Raw genomic sequence first — 14,406 nt, 5'->3', positions numbered from 1 at the left:
TCAGTTTCCTTTTAGGAACATGGGGATAATGATGATGATGATAGTGATAATTGTACCTGCACTTCATAGTATTGTTTTGAGGACTAAATGGTGTAATTATATATAAAGGTCTTAAAATGGTGTTTGGGACGTAAGTTCTATGTATATATATTGTATTTATAAAACTCCTTTTCTAGTATGTCTGAACTTTCTTGTAACCATAAAAGATTACTTTTTGAGATTACTTCTTTAGAGTCTGTTTCTTTAGATGCTCTGTCAACCTTTTTTTTTTTTTTTTTTTTTTTTTTGAGACAGAGTTTTGCTCTTGTTGCCCAAGCTGGAGTGCAATGGCGCGATCTGGGCTCACTGCAAACTCCGCCCCCCGGGTTCAAGTGATTCTCCTGCCTTAGCCTCCCGAGTAGCTGGGATTACAGGCGCGCGCACGCCTCTGCCAGCCGTTTTGATAGCTACCACTAAATACATTTTAAGGTATGGGTATAATACTATGTGCACGTAAAGACTTTAACTACACAGATGTTCACTGGAGGGTGAATTATAATAATGAATATTGGAAATAGCCTAAATTCTTACCACAGGGGACTAAGTAAATTATAGAACATCCAGACAATCTTGTTTATGAAAGAGCGTGGGCCTTGATGTCACACAAGCTGGGTTTGAATCCTCCCACTCCTACCAGTTTAAGCAGCCATTAAAAATAAAAAACATAGAAACAGACTCTATGTTTAAGCAACCATTAAAAATAATTTCTAGAAAGATATTATAGACATCATAATAATGTCTACTAATTGTATAAAGCAAACTATGCCCCAAAACCCCACCACACTGCCTGTTTTTACATCCATTTTTGCGTTTTTTATGGTTGAAAAAAATTAGAAAAATATTTCATAATATGTGAACATTATATAAAATACGGATTCAGTGTCCATAAAGTTTTATTGGAACCTGGTCACGTTCATTTTTATGGCTGCTTTCATGCTGCCAACGCAGCTTTGATTAGTTACAACAGAAACCTTACAGCCGGCAAAGCCTAAAATGTTTACTCTCTGGCTCTACAGAAGAAGCTTACTGACCCCTCACATAGGGTATGCTTTGTGTCAGGCAGTGTTATAAGTGACTCAGATATATTGTCACCTATTACACACCCACTGCTTACCTTCAGGATAGGATACCTGTAAGGCATGTAGATCGTATAAAGACAGCATGTTTTTATGAAAAGAGCACTGAATTATCGTAAGATTTGAGTTCTAGCCTTTGACAGAGTCTGTGTTTTCTTTGAGTCTGTGTTCTATAGAAAGTGAAGATTGGAAAAAACCTAATCCCCTCACTATAACCCATCTAGGATTAAAACCATTATTTATAATGAGTATCTTACGGTATTTGAATTTCTTATCTCAGATGTATGAATAGTAGCTTTATAAAATTCAAAGCAAGAATTCTAGACACAGAAACCAGGATATGGGAATACCTTAAGCTCCCTGGTCTCCTCCTGCTGGCCACAGAAAGGTCAGATTGAAAGCTTCCGAGCGCTATTTGAAAGTTAATATGAAGCAAGGAGCTAATTTGCACATACGTGTAGGATGAAAAGGGTAAGAAGCATAAATAACGAAATACAGGACAGTCTGTCTCCTCTGTAGAAACTCTGGCTAGTGTTAGATTGACATCATTATTTTTACCTTTATTTCTCCATAGGCATCCTAGTCTACTTTTACCAGTTGGATAAAACCTTAATGAGACTTCAAAGTTCAGATAGAATAAGTTTTGTGAAAATAAAACAAGATCTGAGGGAGTCACTTGTTTTAAAAGTACTCATATATTGGGAGGCCGAAGTGGGCAGATCACCTGAGGTCAGGAGTTCTAGCCAACATGGTGAAACCCCATTTCTACCAAAAACTACAAAAATTAGCCTGGCATGGTGGTGCATGCCTGTAATCCAGCTACTCTGGAGGCTGAGGGTCAGGAATCGCTTGAACCCGGGAGACAGAGGTTGCGATCAGCCAAGATCACACCACTGCACTCCATCCTGGGCGATAGAGTGAGACTCTGTCTCAAACAAAAAACAAAAAAACAAGTACTCACATAAGTATCATTATCTTCCTTATCTATAAATTTGCCCATGGCATACATCAGTGTAGACTTTATTTCAACTGTTATTACTAATTGCATGGAGACTATAGCTACTTCTGATAGTCTCATAGCAGACAGTTCTGGTCACGACTGGTTTCTGAACCCACATTCCTCTCATGAATTGTTGCATTAACCTTTTCAGTGACCAGTTTGAAAACCAACCTCACTGATTGTTTTTGCATTTCTTTTGATTTTTAAAAAATTAATGGACTTTTTTAAAGAGCAGTTTAAGTTTACAGATGACTGAGCCGATAGCTTCCCCCATTGTTAACACCTTGCATTAGTGTGGTATGTGTGTCACAAAGGGAGAACTCAAATTGATCCACCATTATTAACAAAGGTCTGTAGTTTGCTTTATGGTTCACTCTTCATGCTATAGATTCTGCAGGTTTTGCCAAATGTATAATGTCATGTATCTACCATTACAGTATCATACAGAACAATCTCAATCTACTGTGCTCCAGTTCTTCATCCCTCTGTCTATCCTCCTCCCACACCTCTGGCAACCACTGATCTTTTTACTGTCTTCATAGTTTTGCCTTTTCCAAAATATCCTATTGTTGGCATTATATGATGTATTGCCTTTTCAGATTGGCTTCTTTCACTAAGCTGTATGCATTTAAGTTTTCTCCATGCCTTTTTTTTAATGTGATATATCTATATATTGTGAAATGATTACCACAATCAAATTAGTTGACACATTCATCACCTCAATTACCATTTCTATGTGTGTAGTGAGAACATGTAAGATCTACTCTCTTAGCAAATTCAGTTATGAAATACAATACAGCTAACTAGAGTCACTACTCCATACATTGGATCCCCAGAGCTTATTCATCTTATAACTGGAAGTTTGTACCCTTTGACCACATTCTCTCCCAATTTCCCCACTCTTCAGCCCCTGGACTGTATTCTCTGTTTCTATGAGTTCAACTTTTTTAGATTCCATGCATGAGTGAGATCATACAACATTTGTCTGTCTCTATCTGACTTATTTCACTTAGTGTAAGCCCTCCATTTTTATTCATGTTACAAATGAAAGAATTTCCTTCTTTTATGGCTGGATAATATTTCATTGTGTACATATGCCACATTTTCGTTATCCATTCCTTCCTCAGCGGACACTTACATTGTTTCCCTGTCTTGGCTGTTGTTAATACTGCTGCAATGAATGTGGGAGTGCAGATATCTCCTTGAGATACTGATTTTATTTCCTTCAATTTATACCTAGAAGTGGGCTTGCTGGATCATATGGTAATTATATTTTTAATTTTTCGAGGAACCTCTATACTGTTTTCCATAATGGCTATACCAATTTACACTCTCACCAACAATGCACAGGGGCTCCCTTTTCTTCACATTCTGGCCAATACTTGTTATCTCTTGTCTTTTTGATAGTAGCCATTCTGACAGGTGTGAGGCGGTTATGTCATTGTAGTTTTGATTTGCATTTCTCTAATGATAGTAATGGTGAACACCTTTTCGTGTATCTGTGAGCCATTTGTATGTCTTTGGAAAAATGTCTATTGAGGTCCTTTGCCTACTATTTATTTATCTATTTATTGCTGTAAATTTCTTACATATTTTGGATATTAACCCCTTATCAGAGGTATGGTTTGCAAATATTTTCTCCCATTCCATAAGTTGCCTTTTCATTTTGTTGATTGTTTCCTTTGCTGTGCAGAAGCCTTTAAGTTTGATGGAATCCCACTTGTTTGTTTTTGCTTTTGGTATCATATCTAAAAGGTCATGGCCAAGACCAATGTCAGGAATACCTTTTCTTACATTTTGTTTTTTTTTTTATTACATTTTCTTCTAGTAGTTTTATGGTTTCATTTAAGTCTTTAATCCATTTGGAGTTAATTTATGTGAGTGGTATAAGATAAGGGTCCAATAGTCAGTCTTCCCGAAACAATTTATTAAAGATACTATCCTTCCCCCATTGTATATTTTTGGTGCTCTCATCAAAAATTACTTGGTCATAAACACATGGCCTCATTTTGGGCTGTTCTGTTACATTGGTCTATCCGTGTGATTTTATGCTGGTACCACACTGTTCTGATTACTGCAGGTTTGTAATACAGCTTGAAATAAGGAAATGTGATGCCCCAAGCTTTGTTGTTCTTTCTCAAGATTGCTTTGGCTATTTGGGTTTTGTTTGGTTTGGTTTTGTTTTTTTGAGATGGAGTCTCGCTCTGTCGGCCAGGCTGGAGTGCAGTGGTGCGATCTCGGCTCACTGCAATCTCTGCCTCCTGGGTTCAAGCGATTCTCCTGCCATAGCCTCCCAAGTAGCTGGGATTACAGGTGCCCATCACCATGCCTGGCTAAGTTTTGTATTTTCAGTAGAGACACGGTTTCCCCATGTTGGCCAGGCTGGTCTCGAACTCCTGACTGCACATGATCCACCCACCTGGGACTCCCAAAGTACTGGGAGGGATTACAGGCATGGTGAGCCACGGCACCTGTCCTATTTGGGGCCTTTTGTAGTTCCATGTGAATTTTAGGATTTTTTTCTATCTCTGTGAAAAATGCCATTGGAATTCTGATAGAAAATGCATTGAGTTTATAGATTACTCTTGGTAGTATAGACATTTTAATAATATTAATTCTTCCAAACCATGAACGTAGGACATATTTTCATTTATTTGTGTCTTCTTTAATTTATTTGATCAGTGTTTTATACTTTTAGTGTATAGGTCTTTCATGTTCTTGGTTAAATTAATTGCTAAATATTTTATTGTTTTGATGCTGTTGTCAATGAGATTGCTACCTCATTTCAGATAGGTTGTTATTCACATATAGAAATACAACTGATTTTCACATGTTGATATTATATCCTTTAATTTTACTGAATGCACTTATTAGTTTTAATAGTTTTTGGTGGAGTATACAGGGTTTTTTAATATAAGATCATGTCTTCTGCAAACATACAATTTTACTTCTTCCTATCTGATTTGGAAGCCTTGTATTCCTTTTTCTGCCCCAGCGAGGACTTTCAGTACTGTCTTAAATAGAAGACAAGACATACTTATCTTGTTCCTGACTTCAGCTTTTCCTTTTTCTTTGTTTTTTTGAGACGAGGTCTTGCTGTGTTGCCTAGTCTAGTATGCAGTGGCATGATCATAGCTCACTGTAGCTTTGAACTCTGGGCTCAAGTAATCCTCTTCTGTCAGCCTCCTGAGTAACTGCAACTAATGCTGTGTGCTGCCACACCCTGCTAATTTTTACATTTTTTCAGAGACAGGTCTCACTGCTCACTGTGTTGGCCAGGCTGGTCTCAAACTCCTGACCTCAAGTGATCTTCCTACATCGGCTTCCCAAAGTGTTGGAATTACAGGCATGAGCCACCATGCCCAGTCAGCTTTTAGCCTTCTCCACTGAGTGTGATGTTAGCTGTGGGCTTGTGATATATGGCCTTTATTGTGTTGAGGAACGTTCCTTTTGAGAGTTTTTACCATGAAAGGATGTTGAATTTTGTCAGATGTTTTTCTGCAGTTACTGAAATGATCATCATATGGTGCTTGTGTTTCATTCGGTCACTGTGGTGTATCATATTTATTTATTGGTATATGTTGAACTATCCTTGCATCCCAGGGATAAATCCCCCTTGATCAGGGTGTACGATACCTTTAATGTGTTGTTGAAATCAGTTTGCTAGTATTTTGTTGAGGATTTTTGCATCTATGTTCATCGGGGATATTGGCCTGTCATTTTCTTTTCTTGTGGTGTCCTTATCTGGCTTTGGTATGAGGATAATGCTGGGCCCATAAAACGTATTTGGAAGTGTTCTCTCCTCTTTAGCTTTCTGGAAGAGTTTGAAAAAGACTGATGTTAAATTAAAAGTTAAAGATTGAAGCTTTAAATATTTGGTAAAACTCACCAGTGAAGTCATTTGGTCCTATACTTTTCTCGTTGAGTCTTTTTATTACTATTGATTCTCCTCACCGTTGTTGGTCTGTCTAGATTTTCTATTACTTTGTGACTTAGTTTTGGTAGGTTGTCTGTTTCTAGCTGTTTATTTATCTATTTTAGGTTACCCAATTTGTGGGCATATAATTATTCATAGTAGTGTCTTACGATCTTTTCTGTTTCTGTGGTATCAGTTGTAACCTTCATGTCTTTTTGAGTTTTAATAGCCCATATCTTTTTATTACTGGATGTATCACAGTTCATATATTCATTTACCATTTTAAGGACATCTTGGTTTCTTCCAGTTTTGGCAAATTATGTCTAAACATATATAAACATTTGTGTGGAGTTTTTTGTGTGCATATATTTTCGACTCAGTTGGGTAAATACCTAGGATCATATGGTAAGACTACGTTTAGGTTTGTAAGAAACCTTCCAAACTGTCTTCCAAAGTAGCTGTACCATTTTGCAATCTCACTAGCAATGAATGACAGTTCCTGTTGCTTCACATGTGTACTAACATTTAATACTATCATTTTTTTGTAGGGTGGGGTGGGGAATTCTAGCCATTCTAATAGGTGTGTTTTTTACTTCATAAATTGATTCAATTACTTACTTTGTTCAAAATAACCAAGCAGGTTATGCACTCAACAGATCTATATTTTTGTTAGATAGAAAACTAGAAACAACATCTCAAAGCAAAGGGCCTTAACTTTTGTATTGTTTCACAAGTCCTGCCGTCTAAAAATTGCAGTGTCCAAATATTGTTAATGTTAAGTGCAGGGAGAAACTCCCTAAAGAAGTCATGTAACAATTTAATCATTGGATAATAAACTTTCACCAAAAGGCTTCACAGCTCCTAAAAGAAGTGACACACAGGCTGGGTATGGTGGCTCATGCCTGTGACCCCAGCACTTTAGGAGGCTGAGGCAGGCCCTTTGCTTGAGCCCAAAAGTTTGAGACCAGCTTGGGTAACATGGCAAAACCCTATCTCTACAAATGGGCCAGCATGGCGACTTGGTGCCTTTAGTCTCAGTCTGAGCTCCTCACCTCAGCTGAGGGGAGGATCCCTTGAGCCTGGGAGGCTGAGGCTGTAGTGAGCTGTGATCACATAACTGCACTCCAGCAAGGGCGGCAGAGCAAGACCCTGTCTCAAAAACAAACAAACAAAACACAATGGAAAAAAACACACGCCGCCGGGCACAGTGGCTCACACCTGTAATCCCAGCAATTTTGGAGGCCGAGGTGGGTGGATCACGAGGTCAAGAGATTGATACCATCCTGACCAACATGGTGAAACCCTGTCTCTATTAAAAATACAAAAATTAGCCGGGCGTGGTGGTGTATGCCTGTAGTCCCAGCTACTTGGGAGGCCGAGGCAGGAGAATTGCTTGAACCCAGGAGGCGGAGGTTGCAGTGAGCTTAGATCGCACCACTATACTCCAGCCTGGTGACAGAGCGAGACTCAGTCTTAAAAAAAAAAAAAACCCACACACACACAACCAAAATTTTAAAAACTGACCCGAACTTTAAGAAGATAGTGAATTATGAAGGCAGTTCAAAGAGTGGTAGCTTTGGAATTAGCAGCTGGATTTGAACAACAGTTTTGTATTTAATAAGCTGTATGTGTATTCAGATAATTATCTCTTCTGAGCCTCAGTTTACTTGTCTATAAAACTGAGAAAATAACTCATAGTTACCAAGATGATTTTGACTTTTAGAGATTGTTTTTTAAAATGCCTGGCATCTAGTTCTTGGTAGCATAATTGCATATCTCTTGTATCCCCCTAATAGTGCCCTGCACATGGTTCAAATTCATAAAAATTATTTGAATTCTAGTTTAATTGTTTAATGGAAATGAATTTGAATCATCAAAATTCCCTAGTCTGAAGAAATAGTTAAACTATCCTGTGAACACATGAAGTAGCTAAAATGTAGTTTCATTTTTCTATGTATTTGCCTGTTTTAAATAGATGGAATACAGAATACAGAATATTTTAAATGAAACTTGCTTATACATTATAAGACTTTGATGCATGCTAAAATTTCTAGTAGTTTGGGATTTCCCTGGAATAGCCAGCAGATCACGAGGTCAGGAGATCTAGACCATCCTGGCTAACACGGTGAAACCCTGTCTCTACTAAAAATACAAAAAATTATCTGGGCATGGTGGCGGGCGCCTGTAGTCCCAGCTACTTGGGAGGCTGAGGCAGGAGAATGGTGTGAACCCGTGAGGCAGAGCTTGCAGTGAGCTGAGATTGTGCCACTGCACTCCAGCCTAGGCAACAGAGTGAGACTCCGTCTCAAAAAAAAAAAAAGAAAAAAAAAGATATTGGCTTCAAAAGCAAACTCATGAAATATGCAACAGTCTAGATTGTAGAAACTGGACAGTTGGCAGAGCTAAGTTACAGTAATTCACCATCTTGGGGTTGGCAGAAATGTGTATACAGTAACTATATTGTCAAAAACGAGATCCCTGATCTCCCCTCTGTCTATTCTTTTTCACATAGCTTTTCTTCTAAAACAGAAGAATTACATTTGTTAATATTTGTTTTAAATATTAATTATAACAAACAAAGGCCACAGATGAAGCATTTCATAGGGTTTCCTAATCCTTTTGGAAATTGTTTCAAAGAGAAGGAAATTATTATAAGTAACCAGGCATAACAAAATCTTGTTTTAAATAAAAAAGGTAAGTATAAAAAGAGGATCAGAGAAGTGACCCTGAATTCCACTCAATTCCCTAAGAAGCTTCAACCTGTAACCAGAAGGATTCAATCTCTGGGCCAGATTGGATCCTCAAAACAAAACTGGATCAGGGGCCTAGGCAGATACCCCAAATGTCTGGCACCAGCTATAGTTACAACCTTGCTTGTCTTTTGTTCTTTCCCTGTTGGGAACTTCTAGGAATTTACAGACCTGTAAAGCCCATCTATAAATCTCAAGCATGTCCACTTTCAGAGAAGAGAAATGCCAACAACCATTTAGTCTCTGAGGACAACACTTTTAAAGGTACCATTTTATTTAGTGTGTAAGCAACTGCTTTATATGAGGTATTTAGTGGTTAGAAAGGAAAACTTGTTAATGGTAGAAAAATAACTTTTGACAATTTTTAATAGTATGTAATTTAGTGGTATAGATAAGATTTTGATTGGTTGAAAATGAAGCTATAGGCTGGGCACAGTGGCTAACACCTGTAATCCCAGCACTTTGGGAGGCCAAGGTGGGTGGATCACCTGAGGTCAGGAGTTCGAGACCAGCCTGGCCAACATGGTGAAACCCAGTGTCTACTAAAAATACAAAAATTAGCCAGGTGCAGTGGCAGGCGCCTATAATCCCAGCTACTCAGGAGGCTGAGGCAGAAGAATTGCTGAACCCAGGAGGCAGAGGTTGCAGTAAGCTGAGATCTTACCACTGCACTCCAGCCTGGGTAACAAAGTGAGACTCCATCTCAAAAAAAAAAAAAAAAAAAAAAAAAAAGCAAGTGAAGCCATGTAAGGACTTTTAATCTATATCTGGTGAAAACAGAACTTTCAATTATCATAGAGTTTCTACTATGTGACATAGAGTTCTGTATCATTCTTTTATACAATTAATCCTCCAAAAAGGCTGGTTTGGGAGGCAAGTGTGAGGCCTGATAATGGCCAGCCAAGTAATTGGACATAAGGCTAGAAACAAAAACCCAAAGCAGCACATCATAAAGATGGAATAATAAAATAAAGTTGGGAATAATGACGCTGCCATCCAGCGTTAATTGATGTGCAAAAGCACTCACTTCCCAGGAGAAAAGAATTATTTAAATGCAAATTTTTATTATTACTACTACTTAAATTGTAATAAATTCATGAAAATAAGACACCTCTCTAGTTTAATACATATATAACACCTAATAAAATATTTATGAGCCACATCCAGCAGTTTTATCATTTTGCATAAAAAATTGGTAAACATGATGAAACATTTCTCTAGTCCAAGGTCAAACATATTTGATATAATTTAGAACCACACAAAGTGATTGCAAATGCTATTTAGTTTGAAAACTATAGGCACCCTCACTCCCATGAAAGAACAAAAAGATCATGCTTTGCAAAAGATTTTAGAGCCACTGAATCTCTTTTGAGAGTATGGGAAGAATAGAAATACTTTTGATAGAGCAGTTTCTGACAGAAGATGATTTGGGTTTACATGAGATATAGAGAACTATTACGCAGTTTTACTGCATGCCACAACATAGGATTTCTTAATATCTTTTACATCAGCCATACTAAGTCATCTGAGTAGAAGTGTATTAATATATTATAAGCTTAGAAAATGGCATCTAAAAGCAATAGAGCATTACAGTGTGAATCAGGAAATTTTTCACGTTTTAAAGGTTTCAAATGACTTGGTTTAATAAATAAATAAAACGTAATACCCAGAAAATTGATGTTGAATGGGAAAAATAAAACAGAAAATATTGCTGTTAATGACTTGGCATTCAGTACTTACATTATTGATGACTTAACATGCTGGCATGTGATTCCCAGTTGTTTTAAGGTGACACTACAGATGTGTGATTCCCTAGAGCCATTTTTCTCTATCTCTGTTATGGCCTTTATCACTTGCTACCTTTTACATATTTATGTAAAAGTCTTTTTCTCCCTCTAGGTCGAAAGTTTCTGGAGGATAAGAAGTGTATCTGATTTATCTTTCATATCTCCATGGTGCTTAGCACGTGATTTACATATATTTGGAACTCGGTAAATTCTCCAATAGAAGAAACAGTAAACCTTTTTTAAAATTGTGTTTTACAAGTTAAATTATTATGAATGGGGAAAACAGTAGAAGAAATGTACACCAATATGTTAATAGAAATTGGGTTAGGATAGTGGAATGATTGTCCTTTCTTTTTTCTATTCTAACTTGTTTATAATACATTCTTTTTCTTTTTTCTTTTTTCTTTTTTTTTTTGATGGAGTCTCACTCTGTCACCCAGGCTGGACTGCAGTGGTGCAATCTCAGTTCACTGCAAGGCTCTGCCTCCCAGGTTCATGCCATTCTTCTGCCTCAGTCTCCCGAGTAGCTGGGACTACAGGCACCTGCCACGGCGCCCGGCTAATTTTTTGTATTTTTAGTAGAGATGGGGTTTCACCATGGTCTCGATCTCCTGACTTTGTGATCCACCCACCTCAGCCTCCCAAAGGGCTGGGATTACAGGCATGAGCCACCGCGTCTGGCCATTATTTTTCTAATAGAATAAATAACAAAGTGACACTTAATATTCTACCAGGTTATACTCCTTTATTAGAATTATGGTGACCCCTCACCATGACAATGACACCCCACCCCACTGCCCACCCTCACACTCCCCATCACCAGCATCCGCTTCTCCCCTGTCCTATCTAGCTGATTAATGATGGAACAGGAACAACTCGGAAAAGATAGGTTTGGAAGGAGTGGAAAGAGATGGTGGAGCAGAGGGAAGGTTTAACCCTGAGATTCATTCAGAACTCATTCATTCATTCAGAAACACTGAGTGGTCTGATGGGTGGGAAATGCTTCCGGTCAGACCATAGCAGTAGGGGAAGAATGCAGAGGTCTCCAAGTCAGAGGCAGTAGAAGAGCCAACCACACTCTAGGGGCCATCAGCCCAGATACCCAGAGACCACCTACCCAAGCAACATTGCATTCAATCCAGGGAGGAATTAGGAGTTCAAGATCACCCTGGGCAACATGGCAAGACCCCATCTCTTAAAAAAATATTAGCAGGGCGTAGTGGCACATACCATGGTAGTCGTAGCTACTTGGGAGGCTGAGGTGGGAGGGTCACTTGAGCCTGGGAGTTCTAGGCTGCAGTGAGCCGTGGTCATGCCACTGCACTCCAGCCTGGGTGATGGAGTGAGACTTCTTTGCAAAAATAAATTAATTAATTAATTAAATTAAAAAGAATAAACTATAACTGCCTAAAATGGCAAGAAACATCTTTTTAAAACATTTAACAATTGTTATGGGTACATAATCATTGTATATATTTCTGGGGTACATGTGATATTTGATACAGGCATACAATGTGTAATGATTGAGTCAGGGTAATTGGAATACTTGTCACTTCAAGCATTTATCAATTTTTTGCATTGGGAACATTATAATTCTGCTCTTTTGGTTATTAAAAATACACAGTAATTTGTTAATTATAGTCACCCTATTTATTGTGCTACTGAATACTAGATCTTAATTCATTCTATCTAATGGTATTTTTGTATCCATTAACGATTCCACTTCATACCCCCTTTACCCACTACCCTTCTCAGTATCTAGTCACCATCATTCTACTTTCTATTTCCATGAATTCAGCTTTTTTTTTTTTTCAGCTCCCACAAATGAGTGAGAACATGCAATATTTGTCTCTCTGTACCTGGCTTATTTCACTTAAAATATTGTCCTCCAGTTCCATCCATGTCATTGGAAATGACAGTATTTCATTATTTTCTGTGGCTGAAAATTGTGTCTGTATACCACAACCTCTCACCACATCTCCCACTTGCCAGCAACTACTCTCCCAGATACTCTTCTCTTTTTATTAATGAAGAATTGTCCACATTTCTGTTTAAGGCCACTGGATCCCATCACCTGCTCAAGGTCATCACTCCCGCAGTTCACTCCTCACTTCTGGATCATTTCCATCTGCATGCAAATGTGCCATGTTATCTGAAAATCAATAACAACCCCCTCTCTTGACCCCACTTTCTGCCCAGGCTATTGACCATTTCTGTTTCAGTTCACATCAAAACTCCTTGAAAACCTTACCTACCCTTACTGTTCCAACTTCGTGCCTCTCATTCTCCTTCAGCCTGCTTTAGTCAAGTTTTCGTTCCTGCTCACTCCACCAAAACTGCTCTTGTTAAGTTCCCCCATGACTTCCATGTTGCTTAACCCAGTGGTTCATTCTCAGGCCTCTCTGCCACATCTGAGACAGTTCATCACTCCCTTCTCCCAGAAATTCTTTTTGCTTGGCTTCCAGGATCCCAGGCTCTCCTGATTTTCTTTCCACCTCATTGGCTGCTCCTCCTCAAATCCTTTGCTGACTCTTCCCCATCTCTTTGTTCCCCTAAAAATGGAGTGCTCCAAGGCAAGCCTTCAGACCATTTTTCTTCGGAAACTACACTCACTCTTTTGGCCATCTCATGGAGACTAATGGCTTTAAACACCATGTATATGCTAAATACTCCCAAAGCTGTCTAGAGCCCAGACTTTTCTTTGGAACTCCAGGCTCTTATCTCCAGCTGTCTACTCTATTTCAGTGTCTAGCAGGCATCTCACTCTTAATCCTCATTTTACTTTCCAAGTTCACTCTTTTCTCTTCTCCCCCTAGTCTATTCTCAGCAGGCTAGCCAGAGTGATCCTATTAAAACATGGGGCAGATCATATCACTCTTCTACTTCAGACCCTACAATGGCTTCTGGTCACTCTTAGAAAAAATCAAAATCCTTACCATGACTTATTTAGGCCTTACCCAGTCCGCCTGCAGTTAGTTTCTGTTCATTCTGTGCCAGCCACGCTAGCCTTCCAGCTGCTCCTGGAACAGGCCAGTCATGCTCATGCCTAAGGGCCTGCTCAGTTGCTGTCCCCTTTGCCCAAATTGCTCTTCCCCCAGATATCTGCATGGATTCTTCCATTGCCTCTTTCAGGTCTTCATTCAAACATTCCTTCTTGTGGAGGCTTTCCTTGACCACCCTGTGAAAATTGCAATGCCCTTTCTTATCCATCTTCTCTAATTTATCACTCCCCTTGGTACTATCACCTTCTAAATATAGGTTTTTCTGATTTACTTTATTATGTCTCCGGCATCCCCAGAATGTAAGCTCTACTGAGGGGTGGGATCTGCATCTGTTACCTGATGTATCCCCATGCCCAGGTCAGCACCTAGAGCCATAGAAGGTGCTCAATATACACTTGTTAAATATTTGATAATGCATCAGAGAATATAGCCTGTATGGGATCTTCAGAAAACCAGTTTTCCAAAGGAGGGGATCAGATCTGCAACTAGGGTTCTTTCTTAAGCTCTTCTTCACAAAGCTGAAGCACTTGCTGTGAGGCAGACCCTTGTGTTTGTGTGATGCGCTCTGCAGTCCCTGTGAACCCTCACAGCCCATTCACGCCACTGAAAGCTCTTTCTGCTGAACACCTGAAACTGAAACACCATGCAACATTTTTACTATTGGTTCAGGAGTACTCTTTTAGTAATGATCAGGCAGCTTTGTTTTCCATGAAATGCTTCTTTTTAAATGTTATTTTATTTTCTAGCAATAAAATAGGCTTCAGGATTCACATATTATCTCTTGCATTTATTCTACTTTTTAGTCATATCAAGTAACTGCACATTTAAAATAAATA

This window comes from Rhinopithecus roxellana, chromosome 4 (assembly GCF_007565055.1).
Source record: "Rhinopithecus roxellana isolate Shanxi Qingling chromosome 4, ASM756505v1, whole genome shotgun sequence".
Classification (NCBI taxonomy): domain Eukaryota; kingdom Metazoa; phylum Chordata; class Mammalia; order Primates; family Cercopithecidae; genus Rhinopithecus; species Rhinopithecus roxellana.
Note: the sequence above shows the minus strand (reverse complement) of the source record.